This window comes from Saccoglossus kowalevskii, chromosome 3 (assembly GCF_978046115.1).
Source record: "Saccoglossus kowalevskii chromosome 3, keSacKowa6.1, whole genome shotgun sequence".
NCBI classification, from domain to species: domain Eukaryota; kingdom Metazoa; phylum Hemichordata; class Enteropneusta; family Harrimaniidae; genus Saccoglossus; species Saccoglossus kowalevskii.
Genome location: NC_140643.1, coordinates 47,644,950 through 47,662,777, shown reverse-complemented (window position 1 = coordinate 47,662,777; position 17,828 = coordinate 47,644,950). Strand labels below are relative to the sequence as shown.

Sequence of the window (17,828 nt, the reverse complement as noted above, 5' to 3'; positions counted from 1 at the left end):
TCGCCAATAAAAAAATAACTAAGGCAACAACTCACGGTTTTTCAGCATTTTTGTAATAAAGACATTATTCTCTATCAATAATCCGCCCAAAACAGGAACATTTCTACTAATTCTTGTGTTTTTTAGACGTTTTTCGAAAAACCTGCTATTAGGCTGCAAAAGTAGAACATTCCGGAGGGGGCGAAAGGGAAGAGCCAAATTTAATGCGTAAAATTAGAACGCGTATTTTGACCTCTATGCGGTCGTTGCCAAAGAGCCCTGCGTCCATCGCCTGGCGATTCGATGCTCTTCCATTTCACCAGTTGCGTTTTTTGACTAAAATTTGGGCAGTACTGTCAGTCACGAAAATTGATGAATAAATTAATACACATAAAATATGAATCACGGGCTAATTCAATGGTCACCGAACACTCCACTACTAAACAATCTGTGGCAAGATAGTAGCGTACTGTATATTTGACCCAGATTTGACAAGCGTGGTACAGTTTTTTGCGCGTGTCCGTAATAACGCGCACAAAGGATTGTGGGACAGAGTCCTTTATTTGCTGGCATTCTTGACTTTTGACTGCAGTTTTTTTTTATATTTTAGAGTAAATGCTTCTGATATGCTCTTAGGTTGCTTAATATCCGTCTGAAATTCTGGACTGTGGTCATATTTTTCCTTTAGGAGTCGTATATTTAAATTACTCACTGTGACTAGTGTTTTGCATTATGAAGTATATTGTTATGAAGGTCAACACACTGCAATTTAGGTAAATATTTACCATTTCGTTATTTCGCTTTCCAGCATTTACGGGAAACGCTTCATTCTAAAAAATGCTATCGCAAAACGGTTGGAAATAATAAATGTAACAGCAGAATACGTCCTAACACAGTCACTCTACTAGGAGAGAGTAACTGTGGTCCTAGTACTAAACTAAGTGACTTCTAAAGACTGAATGGTGTTTGCGAACTTCGTATTAGTTATACAGTAAACGGACGTCAGCTTCACGTTTATGTCACCATGGAAACAGCCAAAAAACATGTTGCTTGTTTTTGAGCTGAGCAGATCGCCAACCAGCCTACCGGCTTGTTTTTGTATCTCTCACTCCACTGTGTGCCTTCGTATATGATGATGGCCGTACATTTTGTTTTGAAAAGGGTTCAATGACATTACATGAGCTGTTTACATTCATGTAATATCTACATAATTCTTGTCCCCATAAACACCTGGAAACGGGAAGTCAGTGTTTACATTAATTTCACTCAATACCGCGAAAGAGCACAGGGAGCCCAGGAACTATTATCAACTGTAGTACGCAGTCTCTATGAGCGCGGGGGGGGGGGGTATCGGCTGGTATCGAGTGTAAGAAATACCAGCCGATACCACCCCCCCCCCCCACCCCCCGCGCGCTCATAGAGACTGCGTACTACAGTCAGTTGATTATAGTTCCTGGGCTCCCTGTGGAAAGAGAGGAAACGCTAGTTCAAAAAGATCATTGACCTCAGTAACTTTTCCGGGCTTTGTATACGCATGCGTCTAATTTCGAAATCGAGGCTATAGGTGACACCCACACTGCATTGCCAAACACGGCGTCGTTTGAGGCATGTCCGTTTCTTCCGTATATTCTGCTGTTTTTCTATATTTTGACTACTTGACTGCTGTGATCGATGCCCAAGTATTATAGCAAGCACACTAAGCTAGGTATGTAGATCGTCATTTTTTCGGAAATCCCGTTATTTGTTCTTAAATTCCACTAAAAACAAGAATGGTCACTGGACGTGACAACTTTCAGCAACTACAGTAGTAGTTTTAGAAGCCTGTGTCGCGTCGACGTTTGTGATGATGTCATATGTTTAGTGTATGGTCATCCAGTCACCGTGTTCATAATTACTGTTGTCGTTCGGTACCATTGAGTGATGATGTTGACACCTTGTTCTGAAAGCCCAGCTGTTTACTGTGTAGTTCTTCGGTGGTTGTACGGCATAGTAGCGACCCACCGCCGATTTGCGATCAGCTGCTGGAACATCGTGGTGTAGACAAGGTCACGAACAGCTACCATGTTGAACGTTATGGTTGAATGACCAGATCGTGTCCAATTCACTAGTTATGTTTTAAACTTAGAAATCTTGGCTTCTTCTTCCAGTTGCGGTCACCATTACTGCGAACAAAACAAAGGTATATTCTACGCCCATTATTGCCTAGGTACACTCCAGGGTACGCTGTGCCAATATTGAATGGCCGTCCAAACTCCAATTAAAAGAGCCATACAAAGCTCAATAAAGTTTGGGACATACGATTTTACTTGAAAAGTTATCAATACTTCTATTCAAATGTTTCCCGGGTAGGGATGGTTGGATAGGCACTTGTGTGGTGCACAGTCTCTGTCGGTTAACATGTCATTGGTTGTGTTTTCCATTCATACTAGGGACCAGTTTGGTACATTCTCTTCTATGTTTGGCTGTATTCTTGTGAATAAATTACGGGGGTTGGGGGGTTGGATCAGCATTAAAATGGGTGATATGATTTGTCACATACCCTCGCTATGCATTTATTTTCTGTGATGTAATTTTCAACTTTAAGGTAGAGATGCAGTTTACCTGACAGGTTTTTTAATTAGTTAATTAGGCAACCAAGATGACCTCCCTTGTCCACAAAACTATATATTTTCGGAAAGCTTATTGTATGAATTTTGAAATTTTGTAAGTATTTTTTGACTCCCATGTGCGAAGCACAAAATGGGAGTCTTTGCAGTTAGTGTGTCTGTATGTGTGTATGTGTGTGTGTGTGTGTGTGTGTGTATGTGTGTCCGACTGTTCCACTGCTATCTCAAGAACCATACATCGGTTTTTGATGAAACTTGGTGCATAGATGCTCTGGGCCAATGCGCAGATTTGATTAGGTTTTGGTAAAAATCCATGCTCGTTAATTACCTAATTTGCATGATAATTAGCTAATTTTTAGCTGTTCTATGACTGTTCCACTGATATCTAAAGAACCACTCATTGGATTTTGATGAAACTTGGTACATAGATGCTCTGAACATATGCGCAGATTTGATTAATTTTTGGTAAAAATCCGTGCATATTAATTACCTAATTTACATGATAATTAGCTATTTTTTAGTGGTTCCATGACTGTTCCACTGATATCTAAACAACCACTCATTGGATTTTGATGAAACTTGGTACATAGATGCTCTGAACTAATGCTAGGTTTTGATTAGTTTTTGGTAATAATCCGTGGATACTAATTACCTAATTTGCATAATGATTAGTCAATTTTCGGTTTTTCCACTGATATCTCAAGTACTAATCATCACATTTCAAATGAAACTTGGTACATAGATGTCATACGACACTGCACAGACCTGATAGTTTTTATGGTAATATCAGTACATATTAATTACCTAATTTGCATAATTAATTAATTTTCAGCATTTGATATAAGTAGTTAGCATTACATTTCAATGAAACTTGGTACTTACATACTCAAGGACTATGCAGAGATTGATTGTTTTCGATAAATATTTGTGCATATTAATCACCTAATTTGCATAATTAGTTAATTTTCAGCTTTTCCATGGGTATCTCAAGTTCTAATCATCGCATTTCAATGAAACTTGGTACATAGATCCTTTAGGACTATGCAGAGACCTGATTAGTTTTAGGGTAAATAATTGTGCATATTAATTACCTAATTTGCATAATTAATTTTCAGCTTTTCTACTGATATCTAAAGTACTAATCATTTACATTTCAATGAATCTAGAATTATGCAGACCCAATTAGTTTCCGGTAAATATTTGTGCATATTAATCACCTAATTTGCATAATTAACCAACTTTCACACTGATATCTCAGGTACTATACATCACATATCAATGAATGTACATGGATGCTGTAGGACAATAGACAGACCTGAATAATTGTGGGTTACAATCTGTACATATTAATTACCTAATTTGCATAATTAACCAATTTTAAGCTTTCACACTGATATCTAAAGTACTGTAAAAACTCCAAAATTTCGACCGGTTTTAAATAATTGGCGTTAGAAATGTGACATGTTTTTAGAGTCGTGGCCGAGTTGTAACTCAAAATCTAAACAAAGTCATCAATCAGTGAGTATTATGACAAGCAAAACAAAACATCAAGACGCGCAGAAGAGGTCAGCACAAAACTAATAGGTCAAAAGACAAAGCTGTCTCGCACTACCTAGGAAAACTTGCGAATGTTCGAAGTACAGGTACCCATTGGACAAAAGATACATGGAAGTTTAGCAAACTATCTCCCCGACCCAGTGCAATGTATCCGGTTAGAATCAAAGCTCACGTGTCCCTTATTTGAGGGACCTCACCAAATTCTGCCGTAAATTCGCCCTTGGATTAAAAAATAAAATGGGATTTAAGAAAATAAAATGGGACTTTTAAGGTGTATTTTGGCGTCATTTTTCGGACATTTCAATCAATCCTGCCGGCTAAAATAGAGTCTAAGTTTTACCGTAGTCATTGACGTCTGTCTATTCAAGAGTACACGTGTATGATTTTTATCGTGACTAGCGTGAGCGGGTAAGCTTCCTTTCGAGAATGAGCTGTTATCACTGTGAACAATGTTAAATTATTCTTCAGATGACCAGTTTATTTTTTAAAAACAACTAATTTTTTTATTTAAAAAAAAATCATGCCGTTTTCGCATCAAAATCCAAGCCAAAATATCGTACTACAACATCAATCTCTTCGCATTGCGTTCAATAACATTAACATATTTAAATAAGCTATGGTAATTTGAACACGTTGGCATCATCCAGCTTTTTGATTGGTTAATTAGCGATTTGACCTATTTGACCTAAGAGAACATGGCGGATATCCTACAGCATCAAACGTTTATACGAGACCGGAATCATTCGCTTACGATGAAACTTAGTTGACTTTTATTTGTATTTCATAACCATACAACAAATTTATTTTGTGTACATTATTATAATCACTACTGAGTACAGTAATAATCAACAATTCAGAAACGCAGCATGCCGAGATTTTTGTGTTCGTTTTTATTTGAAACTTCGTTTATTTAGAATATATTTTCGTTACCAATAAAATAAAAATCTCTCAGTCAATCAGAAACCCGGATTCATGCCTTCGAGGAAGGTCCCGTTTGAACGCTCACATCGTTGTTTTTTTTCGTTTGGGGGAAAACTAAAACTGGTCGCAATTTTCGAATAAGAATGAGTCGGCAATTTTTAGTGGAGTCGAAAATTTGGAGGTAAATAAAACACCGAAACCCGGCAAATAAATAGCCAATCGAATTTTTAGAGGGGTCGAAATTTTGGAGTTTTCACGGTACTAATTATTCCATTTCAATGAAACTTAGTACAAAGATGCTCTAGAACAATGTACAAACCTAATTAGTTTGGGGTAAAAATCTGTTCATATTAATTCCCTAATAAGCATAATAATTCATAATTTTTTGGTTCTAATCACATTTCAATTAAACTTGGAGACATAGATTTTCTGTTACATTGCGCAGACCTCATTAGTTTTACACTCAAATCTGGTCATATTAATTTTCTGATTTGCATAATTAGTTTTCAGCTAAGTAATTTCGAATTATATTTAATGTGTCTCCAATACTCTCGGCACATGGGAGTTCTTTCTAAGCTTTCTTTGATTTGTTATTGACACTGTAGTTTGAATATGCACAAAAATGAGTTTTTTTGGTCAAAAGTGATTTAAAAAAAATTAGCTTCTAAACCATGCCTCTGTTTTCTGTCAAAATTGGTTTACGGGTACATCTGTTTACTATGAAGAAAGTGCCATCTTGAAAACTATCTACCAGTTGTCAATTTTGCAGGGCAGCAGCTCAAATTTCACTACTTCAAGTTTATGCATAAATTAACACCCAGGCTAGTTGTCTGTATGATTGTTGTAACACTGTTCAACCAAAAACAATGCCCTGATGGTGTTTTGAAGATAAGATAATTGCTAATTTGCATAACAATTCTCTCAGTAAGAAGTTTGCTAATGCTCATAATTAAAATGGCTGTAACAGTTCCAAATTTAAATGTATTATCATTTTGTAAAAAGTTAAATATAGTGCATAATATGGAGATCCCGTCATTTCTTTTTTTTCACCATGTTTCTTTTAGATTATTTATGTACAGCCTTGCTAAATCTTGCTAAGCATTCAAAAGAGAGAATGTTTGCACCTGTTATCTATATTTTAAAATCGTCTTTTGAGTATATTCCACTATTCACAATTCTACAAAATTTTAACAGTCTATAGCCAAGTCTGTTTGGATAATAAAAAGCAAAAAAAAAATTTCACTCCCAAGTGCCCACAAACCTGCATCTCTACCTTAATCCTATAAAATGTGGTTTGTTCCACGATGCAATGTCTCTTCATATTTCATTAAGATTTTTCTGTTGTAATTCATCATACAAGTGAAATATTTGTGTGAGATTATTAATAGAGTAATATCATAAAACATGGTATTATGTAATTGAATCCAGTTTATTATTCTCATTATTTTTATTTATTATGCTATTGTAAAATACGTTATTTTAGCTGGAATTAATTTTCGCTGAAAGGCTTTTTGGGTCTTTTGTATTGAATTTATTTCACTGATTTCTGACGAGTTGAATGTAAAATATAGGAAAAAGGGTATATTCGCTGGATTTTTTTTTCACTGAATCATTCCTTCAGCGAAAGTAGTGAAAATTAATTCCAAGCAACAATTAAGTATTTTACAGTATTACCATGGTTTACCTGCAAGTCGATCAACGTTAGTACCAGTAAATAACAAGTACAATTGTACCGTATTGCTCTATTAGTAGCGCATGTGCTTACATAAATTACAGAGGAGTGTCAATATGCTCTGATTGGATAATTATGTCGGCCAATGACTGTAGGTGTTATGTGTCTCATGGCGTGCTATTCTGGCTTTTAATATGCATACCAACATTGCAATGTGCATTCAGTTTGCTTTTTATTGTCTGTCAGCCATGAATATTTGTGCATAAAAGGTTCTATTGTTGTCATTGTTTACCATATTCTGTATTGATTTGTTGGTTTCAATATTAACAGAGTATGTGCTATGGACACTGACATGGTTTGTCTTGGTTGAATTCTATTCTGAAACATTTAACATTGACATTCAGAATAACTTCATTACACTAATTTTTCCATCTGTGTCGAGGTTTGTTAGCAAATTTCCATAGCATTATAGGCCCAGCTACTCTATAATAGATTCGTGATTTTTCGTACTAAACTCTTGCAATACCCGCTAAGAAACTTTACTTTGATTGAGCCTTCCCACCAACGACGAGTTCATTAATACCTGGGGTTACTCAACACTCGGGAGTTGTTTTGTAAATTGCGCTATGTCAGGTGGATTCAGATGGTTATAAAAATTTAAAATAACACTTTGATTGCATATACAACATATAATCTGTAAATATATGATAACCAATGTGTGTCGTTTTGAAAACAGCGTTTTACCCGCATCTTGCAAGATAATGGAATGATTCCAATTGTTGGCGTGCCAATACCACAACGCCATCAAGTCTAGATTGGAAAAGACCCAAGTGTTTTGCAAAGTTCCAAGATATATTGCTAACTGACTGTCCGAATAATTCTCAGAATGGCTGTAACATTGACATTCAGAATAACTTCATTACACTAATTTTTCCATCTGTGTCGAGGTTTGTTAGCAACTTCCATAACATTGTACTCTATAATAGATTGCAATACCAGTCAGTGTTCTCCCCAGGCCTCTGAAGCAACACGGTACCGTGACGCTTGGACACTCTGTCGTGATGCTTGCCCTTTGTCCGTGACGCTTGTCACTCGCCCGTGATGCTTATGTTTTTGTTTACAAGTGTCAGTCTCGTCTTGCACGTACTTAAAACAATAACATGTATTGATCGATTTAGGTAATCCCGCTTTTGTTAGCCATACAAAGACAGTGATAAAAACGGAAGTCTGCAATATGTTGCTAAGTCTTTCAAAGGTGCAGAGCCTCCAAATCAAAAAAAAAATTAACTAGAGTAGCAATAATTTGCCCATTGCACGCAACGGCAATAATGTGACTAGCTGCGGTTCCGTAGCTCTTTGGTGCGACCTACAATCGAATTTCGCCCTAACAATTTCATTTGGACGTCTTTTTTTAATTTTGTTGTTGTACGTCGAACATAGAGCTACGGGATCTATCACCGTTTAAAAACAGAAATCTGGCATACGTAAATTAAATCGCTTTTGCTTTCGATTACGATGGTGTGACATACTTTTATTGTGAATTGATAGCTGGATGAATAACATACAAACTTTTGTTTGCAATTTGTGTTTATAAATAAGCAATAATTTGTGATATTTTACAATTACCGCGGAAACCAAGCAAATTACGAGAAAACGCCAGCCATTGACATCCCACACTCCCTAGCGCAGAATAAATGTAATCTCGTTTGGCGGTCATGTGATACAGTGGTGGAAGAATAAAACTCACTCTTCCCGTTATTCTAATTGTTCCAACAAAGCAATCACATACAGTATTTATAATTGTATGATTTTTGTTTAATAATAGAAACTAGTTGCATAAACGCAATTTATCTACTGATTTCGGTCACGTGGTACAAAATTATAGGTCTCGCGTAACTCTGTAGTCCAAAATGGCGTCTTTCGTCTTGTTATTTTTCTGCGACTCGGTGTACGGTAAATAAAGTCAATTTGTTATGACCACCGTCATAATTTCACAGCGCAAATAGGTTCTGGTCATTGTTTGGAAGTAAATAAACATAGTGAGTACTTTCGAAGGTCTTAAAATGTGATTTTCGCAACGACCAAATTTGGCATGTGGATTTTAACCGGTATTCAGTCGCACAAGGCCCCATAGCCCTATGGGCCGGCCAGAGTCAGTCATGTAAATAATGCGGCGGCAACATAGGGCTATGATTCCATAGCTACAATGTGACAAAACAAGTCACGGCGTACGTCGGGAAGATCAACCCTATTTTTGCTGCACTCTGATTTGTTATCACTCAATCACCGGTGACATTAATTACCCCAAAATTAAAAAAAAAAACAAGTGAAATTATGTCGCATTGGAAAGAAAAGTATGAATAATTCAACAGCAGACGAGACGGGTTGAGAAAAAACAAACTCTGACCTCTGGAAATACCCCATTCATAGGGTGCCTTAGTACAGAAAAACGCCGCCCTAAGGCGACATAATGCACGTTGCAACATTGTGACCGGTGCATGCTGGGTTACCAGGGGTTCTGACCGAGGTAACAAAGATGGCGGCGTAGAATGCATGATTTTCCGCGATGTTTAAAAACAACATCTCGTTGGCAATTTTGATGTAATGCCTATGATAATCGTCAATGAATCGTTTTAATAAACAATTTGTGTATTTCACACCAAAAAGTCAGATACAGATGATCGCAATAGCAGCGGTGAATACCCGTCCAACGCAATGCCGCCAGCTGACAATGTTACGGTGATCGTAGCGTTGTACTCACAAGGTATATTGCAATGAAAAATCGCCGAACTGCCATTGTAGAATTTTTTTAGCTCCGCTGTCGACTTTGTCGAGCGGAGCTTATCATATGAGTGATTGTCCGTCGTCGTCCGTCGTCCGTGTCAATGTTTTACTTTTTCGACTTCTTCTTGAAAACTACAAGCCTAAATGCTTTGATACTTGGTGTATATGTACCTTGGGTAGACCTCTCTTAGGTTTGTTCATTTCATGTTGATATCTTTAATTCTCTAATTTTGGTGAATATTTTTGTCATTTTTGGTAAAAACTGATATTTTCGACTTCTTGTTAAAAACTGCAAGTGCAATTGCTTTGATATTACATATATAGGTACTACATGTGGACCTCTCTCAGATTTGTTAATTTCGTGATGATATCTTCAATTCTCTAATTTTGGTGAATATTTTTGTCATTTTTGGTAAAAACTGATATTTTCGACTTCTTGTTAAAAACCGCAAGTGCAATTGCTTTGATATTACATATATAGGTACTACATGTGGACCTCTCTCAGATTTGTTCATTTTGTAATGATATCTTTAATTCTCTAATTTTGGTGAATATTTTTGTCATTTTTGGTAAAAACTGATATTTTCGACTTCTTGTTAAAAACCACAAGTGCAATTGCTTTGATATTACATATATAGGTACTACATGTGGACCTCTCTCAGATTTGTTCATTTTGTAATGATATCTTTAATTCTCTAATTTTGGTGAATATTTTTGTCATTTTTGGTAAAAAGTGATATTTTCGACTTCTTGTTAAAAACCGCAAGTGCAATTGCTTTGATATTACATATATAGGTACTACATGTGGACCTCTCTCAGATTTGTTCATTTTGTAATGATATCTTTAATTCTCTATTTTTGGTGAATATTTTTGTCATTTTTTGGTGAAAAGTGATATTTTCGACTTCTTGTTAAAAACCGCAAGTCCAATTGCTTTGATACTACATATATAGGTACTACATGTGGACCTCTCTCAGATTTGTTTATTTCGTGATGATATCTTCAATTCTCTAATTTTAGTGAATATTTTTGTCATTTTTGGTAAAAAGTGATATTTTTGACTTCTTGTTAAAAACCGCAAGTCCGATTGCTTTGATATTACATATATAGGTACTACATGTGGACCTCTCTCAGATTTGTTCATTTTGTGATGATATCTTCAATTCTCTAATTTTGGTGAATATTTTTGTCATTTTTGGTAAAAAGTGATATTTTCGACTTCTTGTTAAAAACCGCAAGTCCGATTGCTTTGATATTACATATATAGGTACTACATGTGGACCTCTCTCAGATTTGTTCGTTTTGTGATGATGTCTTCAATTCTCTAATTAATTTATTTTGGTGAATATTTTTGTAATTTTTGGTAAAAAGTGATATTTTCGACTTCTTGTTAAAAACTGTAAGTCCGATTGCTTTGATACTATTCATATTGTTCATTTTCTAATGATGTCTTCAGTTCTTTAATTGAAATGTGCATTGCTAACAGCGGAGCTATCTCAGCCGATAGGCTGCTTGTTTAATTATTGATTTATTAATTTCAACATATTTCGATATCTTGCCGACTTTATAAATTTAACCAAAAAATGTATTCCCCAACGTTTATATGAACCGACATTGACATGGGCTCTAAAAACTTATACACAAAGATGAACCAGTTACATCCATGGATAACAGTATATTCACTGACTGGCAATAACACAAGTTTTTCAATTTTTTTTCCTTTTTATGATGTTCCATTTCAAACTTTATTTGACTTGATACAAAAACATAAAATACAATGCAGTAAAATGATATAAAATTTATCAGATATAAAAATATCTTGTCTTTAATTAATTGTAGATTGACAATATTTGTTGGGAAAAACTGATTACTATGCAAATAAAAATTATGCAAATTAGATGCATTGTTATGCAAATTGACCGTGATGCTTGACATGAAGTCTGGGGAGAACACTGCCAGTGATGATTGTTAATATTTTGCCAATTAGGGTCAAGGTCATGATTGGAATAAAATTTTCATAAGCAAACATTTGTCTTGATAGTTTATTAGAAACTACGCTGAAACTGTAATTTCACATGCTTGCATTTCATATTCTTTGAGATTTATTTTATGATGGCATTGCAAGACAGTGTCAAAGATGCACTAAAGATACTAGGCTATACATCATTTTGAGAATACCAATGAGAGGTTGTTGATGTGTATACTTCTGGTCACGTTGCATTCTCCGCCCATCAAATCATGTGATGTGTAAATTGCGCCAATCTGTGATGTCATTAAAGTGCTCATTAATATTACTGGTAAGGGAATCTTTACAAAGGACACAATTTTATTTTATTTAAAAAAAAATCCAGTGAAAATATTTTTTCCTATGCTTTATACTCAACTCCCCATCAGTGAAAATAGACTTCCCACAAAACAGCCAAAATGCCATTTCAGAGAAAATTAATCCATCTGAAATAATGTATTTTATAGTACACATCTCATCCTTCCTCAAACATTATTAGGGGTATTAATTTGGGTCGTGTCTGTGCAATGTGTGTGCACATTTTCATGTTACCAGCTTTTTCTCACACATGTGTGATCCAATTCAGTTCAGAGTTGGTACAGAGACAGAAATTGATGGTGCTATTGTGCACATCAAGTTATTTTTTCGATTTTTCAAAGTTTCACTGTGTTTTTCCTTGATTTTTAACATTTTTCCTTCAAAATCCGACTTTTCCCGAAATTACCCGAGTTTAATCCGAGTTTTGATGACGCTTACGCAGTTCTCGTCTCGGTGGAAATCAGTCAATTTTGTGAGGATATTGTATCCCGGAATTGTATCTTTATTTGCGCAACGCTTCTATGGACAAAATTGTGTCTCGTCAATTTCAAAGGTAAGAAACTGTGCTTGTTATGGTATTTATACACTTTGTATTATCGTTTGTGTCTCGGGTTTGGTGATCGTGAGATACTATTGCTAACCTGGCGAGAGTTTCGCCAGAAAAACTGCCTTTTTATTATGGTTGTACGAACTGATTATGTATTGTGTAAATTGAAAGTTTACCTCGTGACTTAAGAGGTTTGCAGTGCTCTCACCGGGATTCAAACGTCGTCGTGGTGTCGGCACAATGCTGCTCTGAGACGCTTGCCAGACTCTGCCTCGCTCAAAATCATTATCGCCATGCTTGATTTCCGCAACATTTACATTTGTTTATGATTTCCACAGCTATTGTTCTATGAGATGTGTCCTCGCTGTTCATAAACAGCCATAAACAAGTTTAGTTGGGTCGGCATGTACTCATTGAAAGTGTTGGTTTATTTACGTAATCCACTGATCACGCAATAGGCGAAGTTAAAAATATGTCGCTACTCAGGAGAGCTTGCCCACAACGCTAAATGTCCCAATATAAACGTACCGGTACGTTTATTTTTTCCACAGAAAAATTCCACCCGGCACATTTTTATTTGGGACGGTACGTTTATTTATTTTTCTAAATCCGATTAAAAAAATCATGCCTTTTTCTCCATGAGAAACAAAGCCAAAAGATCGCACTAAAACATCGGTAAATCTGGTCTTTCGTGTTGCTTTCACCATGAGGTCGCTGAACTGTCATATTTAAATGCTTTATGGTAATTTGAGCACATGGGCACCATCCAGCATTTTGATTGGTTGATTAGCGACTTGACCTATCTGGTCAATAAACACGCGTCGTGGGCATGGATAACATGGCGGATATTGTCTCATCGAGCGTTAACATGTAACCGAAAACATTTGCTTACGATAAAACTAAGTTGAATTTTACTTGCATTTCATAACAATTCAACGAATTTATTTTTTGTACGTTAATATAATCACTACTGGGTACTAATCAACAATTACAACACTTCGAAAACAAGTAAGCTACCGTACCGTGATCATTTGCTACCAACAAAAAAATAATGCATAATAAATATAGTGAATATTTTTTGTTGTCATGTGAACAGTTTTTTTGATTGACTGTAATTTTCCAACATTTCATGACATCTATTGTAGCACCAAATTATCGCCTTTCACTCATCCTTGACGTCTATTTAAACGATTATACGGCATCTTGTCGCCAGCCACGAATGTCACACTAGACGAACTTGATCGATACTGCCGACCATTCCATGCATTTTTATCGACGCATGACGACACGCAAATCGAGAAAAGTATTGTCCTTGCAACAATTTCGCACAATACATCACCACTATACAGTGACTGATTTAATTTTTATTCAACATTAAAACAAACTACAGTGAGTTGTTCTATGGTCGTATAAAAATAAAATAAACTACATTAAGATACAGTAAAGTTAACCAACTAAACAGAATGCTAAATAAAGCTAAATAATATTACAAACACATATAGAATCACAATAAACTTGTACGATACAGTACAATACAATACTCTAACTACTATTGCTAAGGAGTGGAAAATCACATTCACATTAGAGTCATAACTATGGAAAGAATATTTTTATATTTGGTGGAGCTGCTCATATATCATCTGCATACATTTTTGTATGTATTGTGCAGTTTACCAGCCAGTCAGACTCGAGTAGTGATTGATTTGCTACTTCATTACATCTTGCAGCCTTTCAAACAGTATATTGCTAGACATGCATCAATTGTTGTCCATGTATATTCCTAATTGCTCAGTGAAAACTTGCAATTTCTTTCTGGCTGGTATAAATATATTAAGTAATATGTTTTCGTACTGAAAAGACAGTACACAAATATCTTTTTTAATTAAATTTAACAGCTAATGGGAGCATGTATGCTACAACCTCTGCTTACTTTTGACTAAATGTTTTTTTCAGGTGCAGAGCCAGAATTTTTTTCTCGGAAAGCAAAGCCACTGAAACTGCATATATTACAAAAGCATACTATTCGCTGCATGTCTGACAATTGTATAAAGTTTTGCAGGTCGTCTTTTTTTTTTTTGAGAAGTGCTGTCAACCAAAGCATAAATATGTGTTTCTCTGTACATAAAAGTTCAATTTCACACAATTTGTTAATATTAATGTATGATAATAAAAACTTGATAATATTTTTCTGGGTTCTTGCACTTTATTTGTATCATTGTCATATGAGAAGTACTCTTGTCCTTATTTAGAGATATTGAAACTAATTCAGGGCCACAAACTACATGTAGATCTGTACATGAAGTACATGGGAAGTAAAGTTGTTGACACAGGTAATGTACACCAAGGATCATTGCAGTTTCTTAGTTCCTCATCTGGTGCTAGTACTTGTATGACAAACAGTATCTTTGCCCTGTTACTGACTAAAATATCAAAAGTTTTTCGCTGGAACAGTTCTGTGATTGACAGTGTTCTTGTATTAGGAATACAGTTGTACAAGGAAGTTTATCCAAACAGACACAACACTGACTCTTCAACATATTTGCAGATCTGATTTGCATACTTGCATGTCATTTTACCTGTTGTACTTGTTTGTTGCTCTCTGGTGTTCTTGCTGAGACCAGGATGGAGAGTGCTATAAACTTGAAAATGCCATAGAAATCATGTTTGCCAATTTACATCCAAACCAAAAACTGGACAAATTATATGTTGCAACTTTCAGTGTCATTCATGACCTGTTTGATTGGATAAAGTTTTATGACTTGGAGGCCATTTTTTCCCTCAAAAATCTAAAAAAAACAAGCTTTTTCTAGCTGTTAACAGCTTTTTCTCAGATATGTGTCATCCAGTTTTGTTCAAAGTTGGTACAGGGACAGGTAATAATTGTTTACAAGTGCACATCGCATTATATGTTTAACAAGTTATAAATTGTCTCAGAAAAGCCAAATGAATAAATTTTTACCCCACCCCCTAAAATTGTAACACATCAATTCTGAACATTTAATAACAGAATTTTAATACAGCTCATAATGAATTAATTCACTCTGACACAAACTAAGTTCAATATAAGTTTTTAAATTTTTTTCTGAGCGGGGGCTATGACATGACATGTCATGTCTTGTTTCTTTTACCTTACTCTATCTAAATTAATCCCATATCCAGGGCTAATACTGATTCTACAACAAACAAGAATACAAATGGTTAATATTAATAGTAGTACGAAAGAAAATTATTCCCTTATCTCCCCATCATTTAAGAAGAAAAAAATTCAAAGAAAAAAATATTTACACTAGTCAGGGATTTTTTAAATAAGGGAAAAGGGGTGCAGCGCCCTCATGCCATAGCCATGCGCCCCTTACCCTAGGGAGCAGATCCTCTGGCAAACATAAAATTCTGAATGACCAGGGATCACATGTGGCCATGGTCTTCAACTGTGACCTGTCTGATAGTAATTTTGGCCCCAAGGAAGCCATAGAATGCTCCATTTTAACTTAGAATTATCAAAAACTCCACACCCTTGTAGGGAGAACCCTATCTTGGTGGCGCCGCTGAATTGCAGTGCTCCCTCTTGCAGTTTTTTTCTAGAAAAACCCCTGCCAGTAATTCTGATTTTCATTCTGGTAAAGTAAATTCTCTGGGACTCTTATTCCATGTATGTTTATATTGTTCAACATTTATATACAAGGAGGTACATGTAATCTGTTTACTGACCTCATAATTGGTGAATGCAATTTACAATTTTTGTGTTTTTGAGATTAGCTTTGCAATCAGGATCTGGGTGCGTTGGTTTTTTAGGAGTGTTAGAAAATGTAATAACTAAGTATAGAAAATAATATATTGATTTATTTAATAAAAAAATCTCAATTTACTACTGAAATATAGGGTATTGAGGATACGTTAGCATACTTGTACCTGGGGAGAGTTGTGCTCTGCACTGATGTGTTGATGCTTGACAAAGCAGAGTTTTAACTATTGGAATGTGACCCAATTATTGAGGTAGAAGCCTAGTCATAATTTTTTACAAAATTGGTCACAAATCGCATGACAATGTCATGTTTATTATGTACAATCATGAAGCTAATGTCTCATGGTACAATGAAATAGCATTATTTTGTGTGTTACGGTTATGTTTTTTGAGAAACATGTCCTAATATTTCTTGAAAATTGCTATTTTTAGAAGAATTCCATAGAACACAATGTTAAAGAAAAATTGCATTTTTTGACACTTTTTAAAACCCAAATTTTTTAAATAATTTAGAACAACAAAAAGTACTACATCATTAACAGTATATGATTTTTTCAGCCTATGTCACAAGGCTAGATTTTGAGATATTGCATAATATCTCTGCTATAGAAACCTGTGGTAAAAGTGTTCACCATCAGTTTCTCGAAAAAAAGGCTGGTGACCCCAACTTTTTTAGCTCCGCTGTCGACTTTGTCGAGCGGAGCTCATCATATGAGTGATTGTCCGTCGTCGTCGTCGTCCGTGTCAATGTTTTACTTTTTCGACTTCTTCTTGAAAACTACAAGCCTGAATGCTTTGATACTTGGTGTATATGTACCTTGGGTAGACCTCTCTTAGATTTGTTCATTTCATGTTGATATCTTCAATTTTCTAATTTTGGTGAATAATTTTGTCATTTTTGGTAAAAAGTGATATTTTCGACTTCTTATTAAAAACCGCGAGTCCAATTGCTTTGATATTACATATATAGGTACTACATGTGGACCTTTCTCAGATTTGTTCATTTTGTAATGATATCTTTAATTCTCTAATTTTGGTGAATATTTTTGTCTTTTTTGGTAAAAAGTGATATTTTCGACTTCTTGTTAAAAACCGCAAGTCCAATTGCTTTGATACTACATATATAGGTACTACATGTGGACCTCTCTCAGATTTGTTCATTTCGTGATGATATCTTCAATTCTCTAATTTTGGTGAATATTTTTGTCATTTTTGGTAAAAAATGATATTTTCGACTTCTTGTTAAAAACCGCAAGTTCGATTGCTTTGATATTACATATATAGGTACTACATGTGGACCTCTCTCAGATTTGTTCATTTTGTGATGATATCTTCAATTCTCTAATTTTGGTGAATATTTTTGTAATTTTTGGTAAAAAGTGATATTTTCGACTTCTTGTTAAAAACCAATAGTTCAATTGCTTTGATATTACATATATAGATACTACATGTAGACCTTTCTCAGATTTGTTCATTTTGTGATGATATCTTCAGTTCTCTAATTTTGGTGAATATTTTTGTCAGTTTTGGTAAAAAGTGATATTTTCGACTTCTTGTTGAAAACTGTAAGTCCGATTGCTTTGATATTACATATATAGGTACTACATGTGGACCTCTCTCAGATTTGTTCATTTTGTGATGATATCTTCAATTCTCTAATTAATTTATTTTGGTGAATATTTTTGTAATTTTTGGTA

The 17,828-nt window shown here is 35.1% G+C and overlaps 1 protein-coding gene and 1 long non-coding RNA gene across 2 annotated transcripts in view; both read left to right on the top strand.

The window, feature by feature from the left end:
- The first annotated feature begins 1,536 nt into the window (after positions 1–1,536).
- LOC100329049 (plexin) overlaps positions 1,537–17,828 on the top strand; it is a 161,297-nt gene continuing 145,005 nt past the window's right edge. Inside the window, exon 1 of the mRNA XM_085497282.1 lies at positions 1,537–1,684. The gene's annotated coding sequence lies outside the window, so the exon portion shown is untranslated. The remainder of the gene's footprint in view (positions 1,685–17,828) is intronic.
- LOC146748032 (uncharacterized) lies at positions 12,263–14,572 on the top strand. Its single transcript, XR_014928923.1, has 2 exons — positions 12,263–12,395; positions 14,343–14,572. It is a non-coding gene; the product is annotated as an uncharacterized LOC146748032 (long non-coding RNA).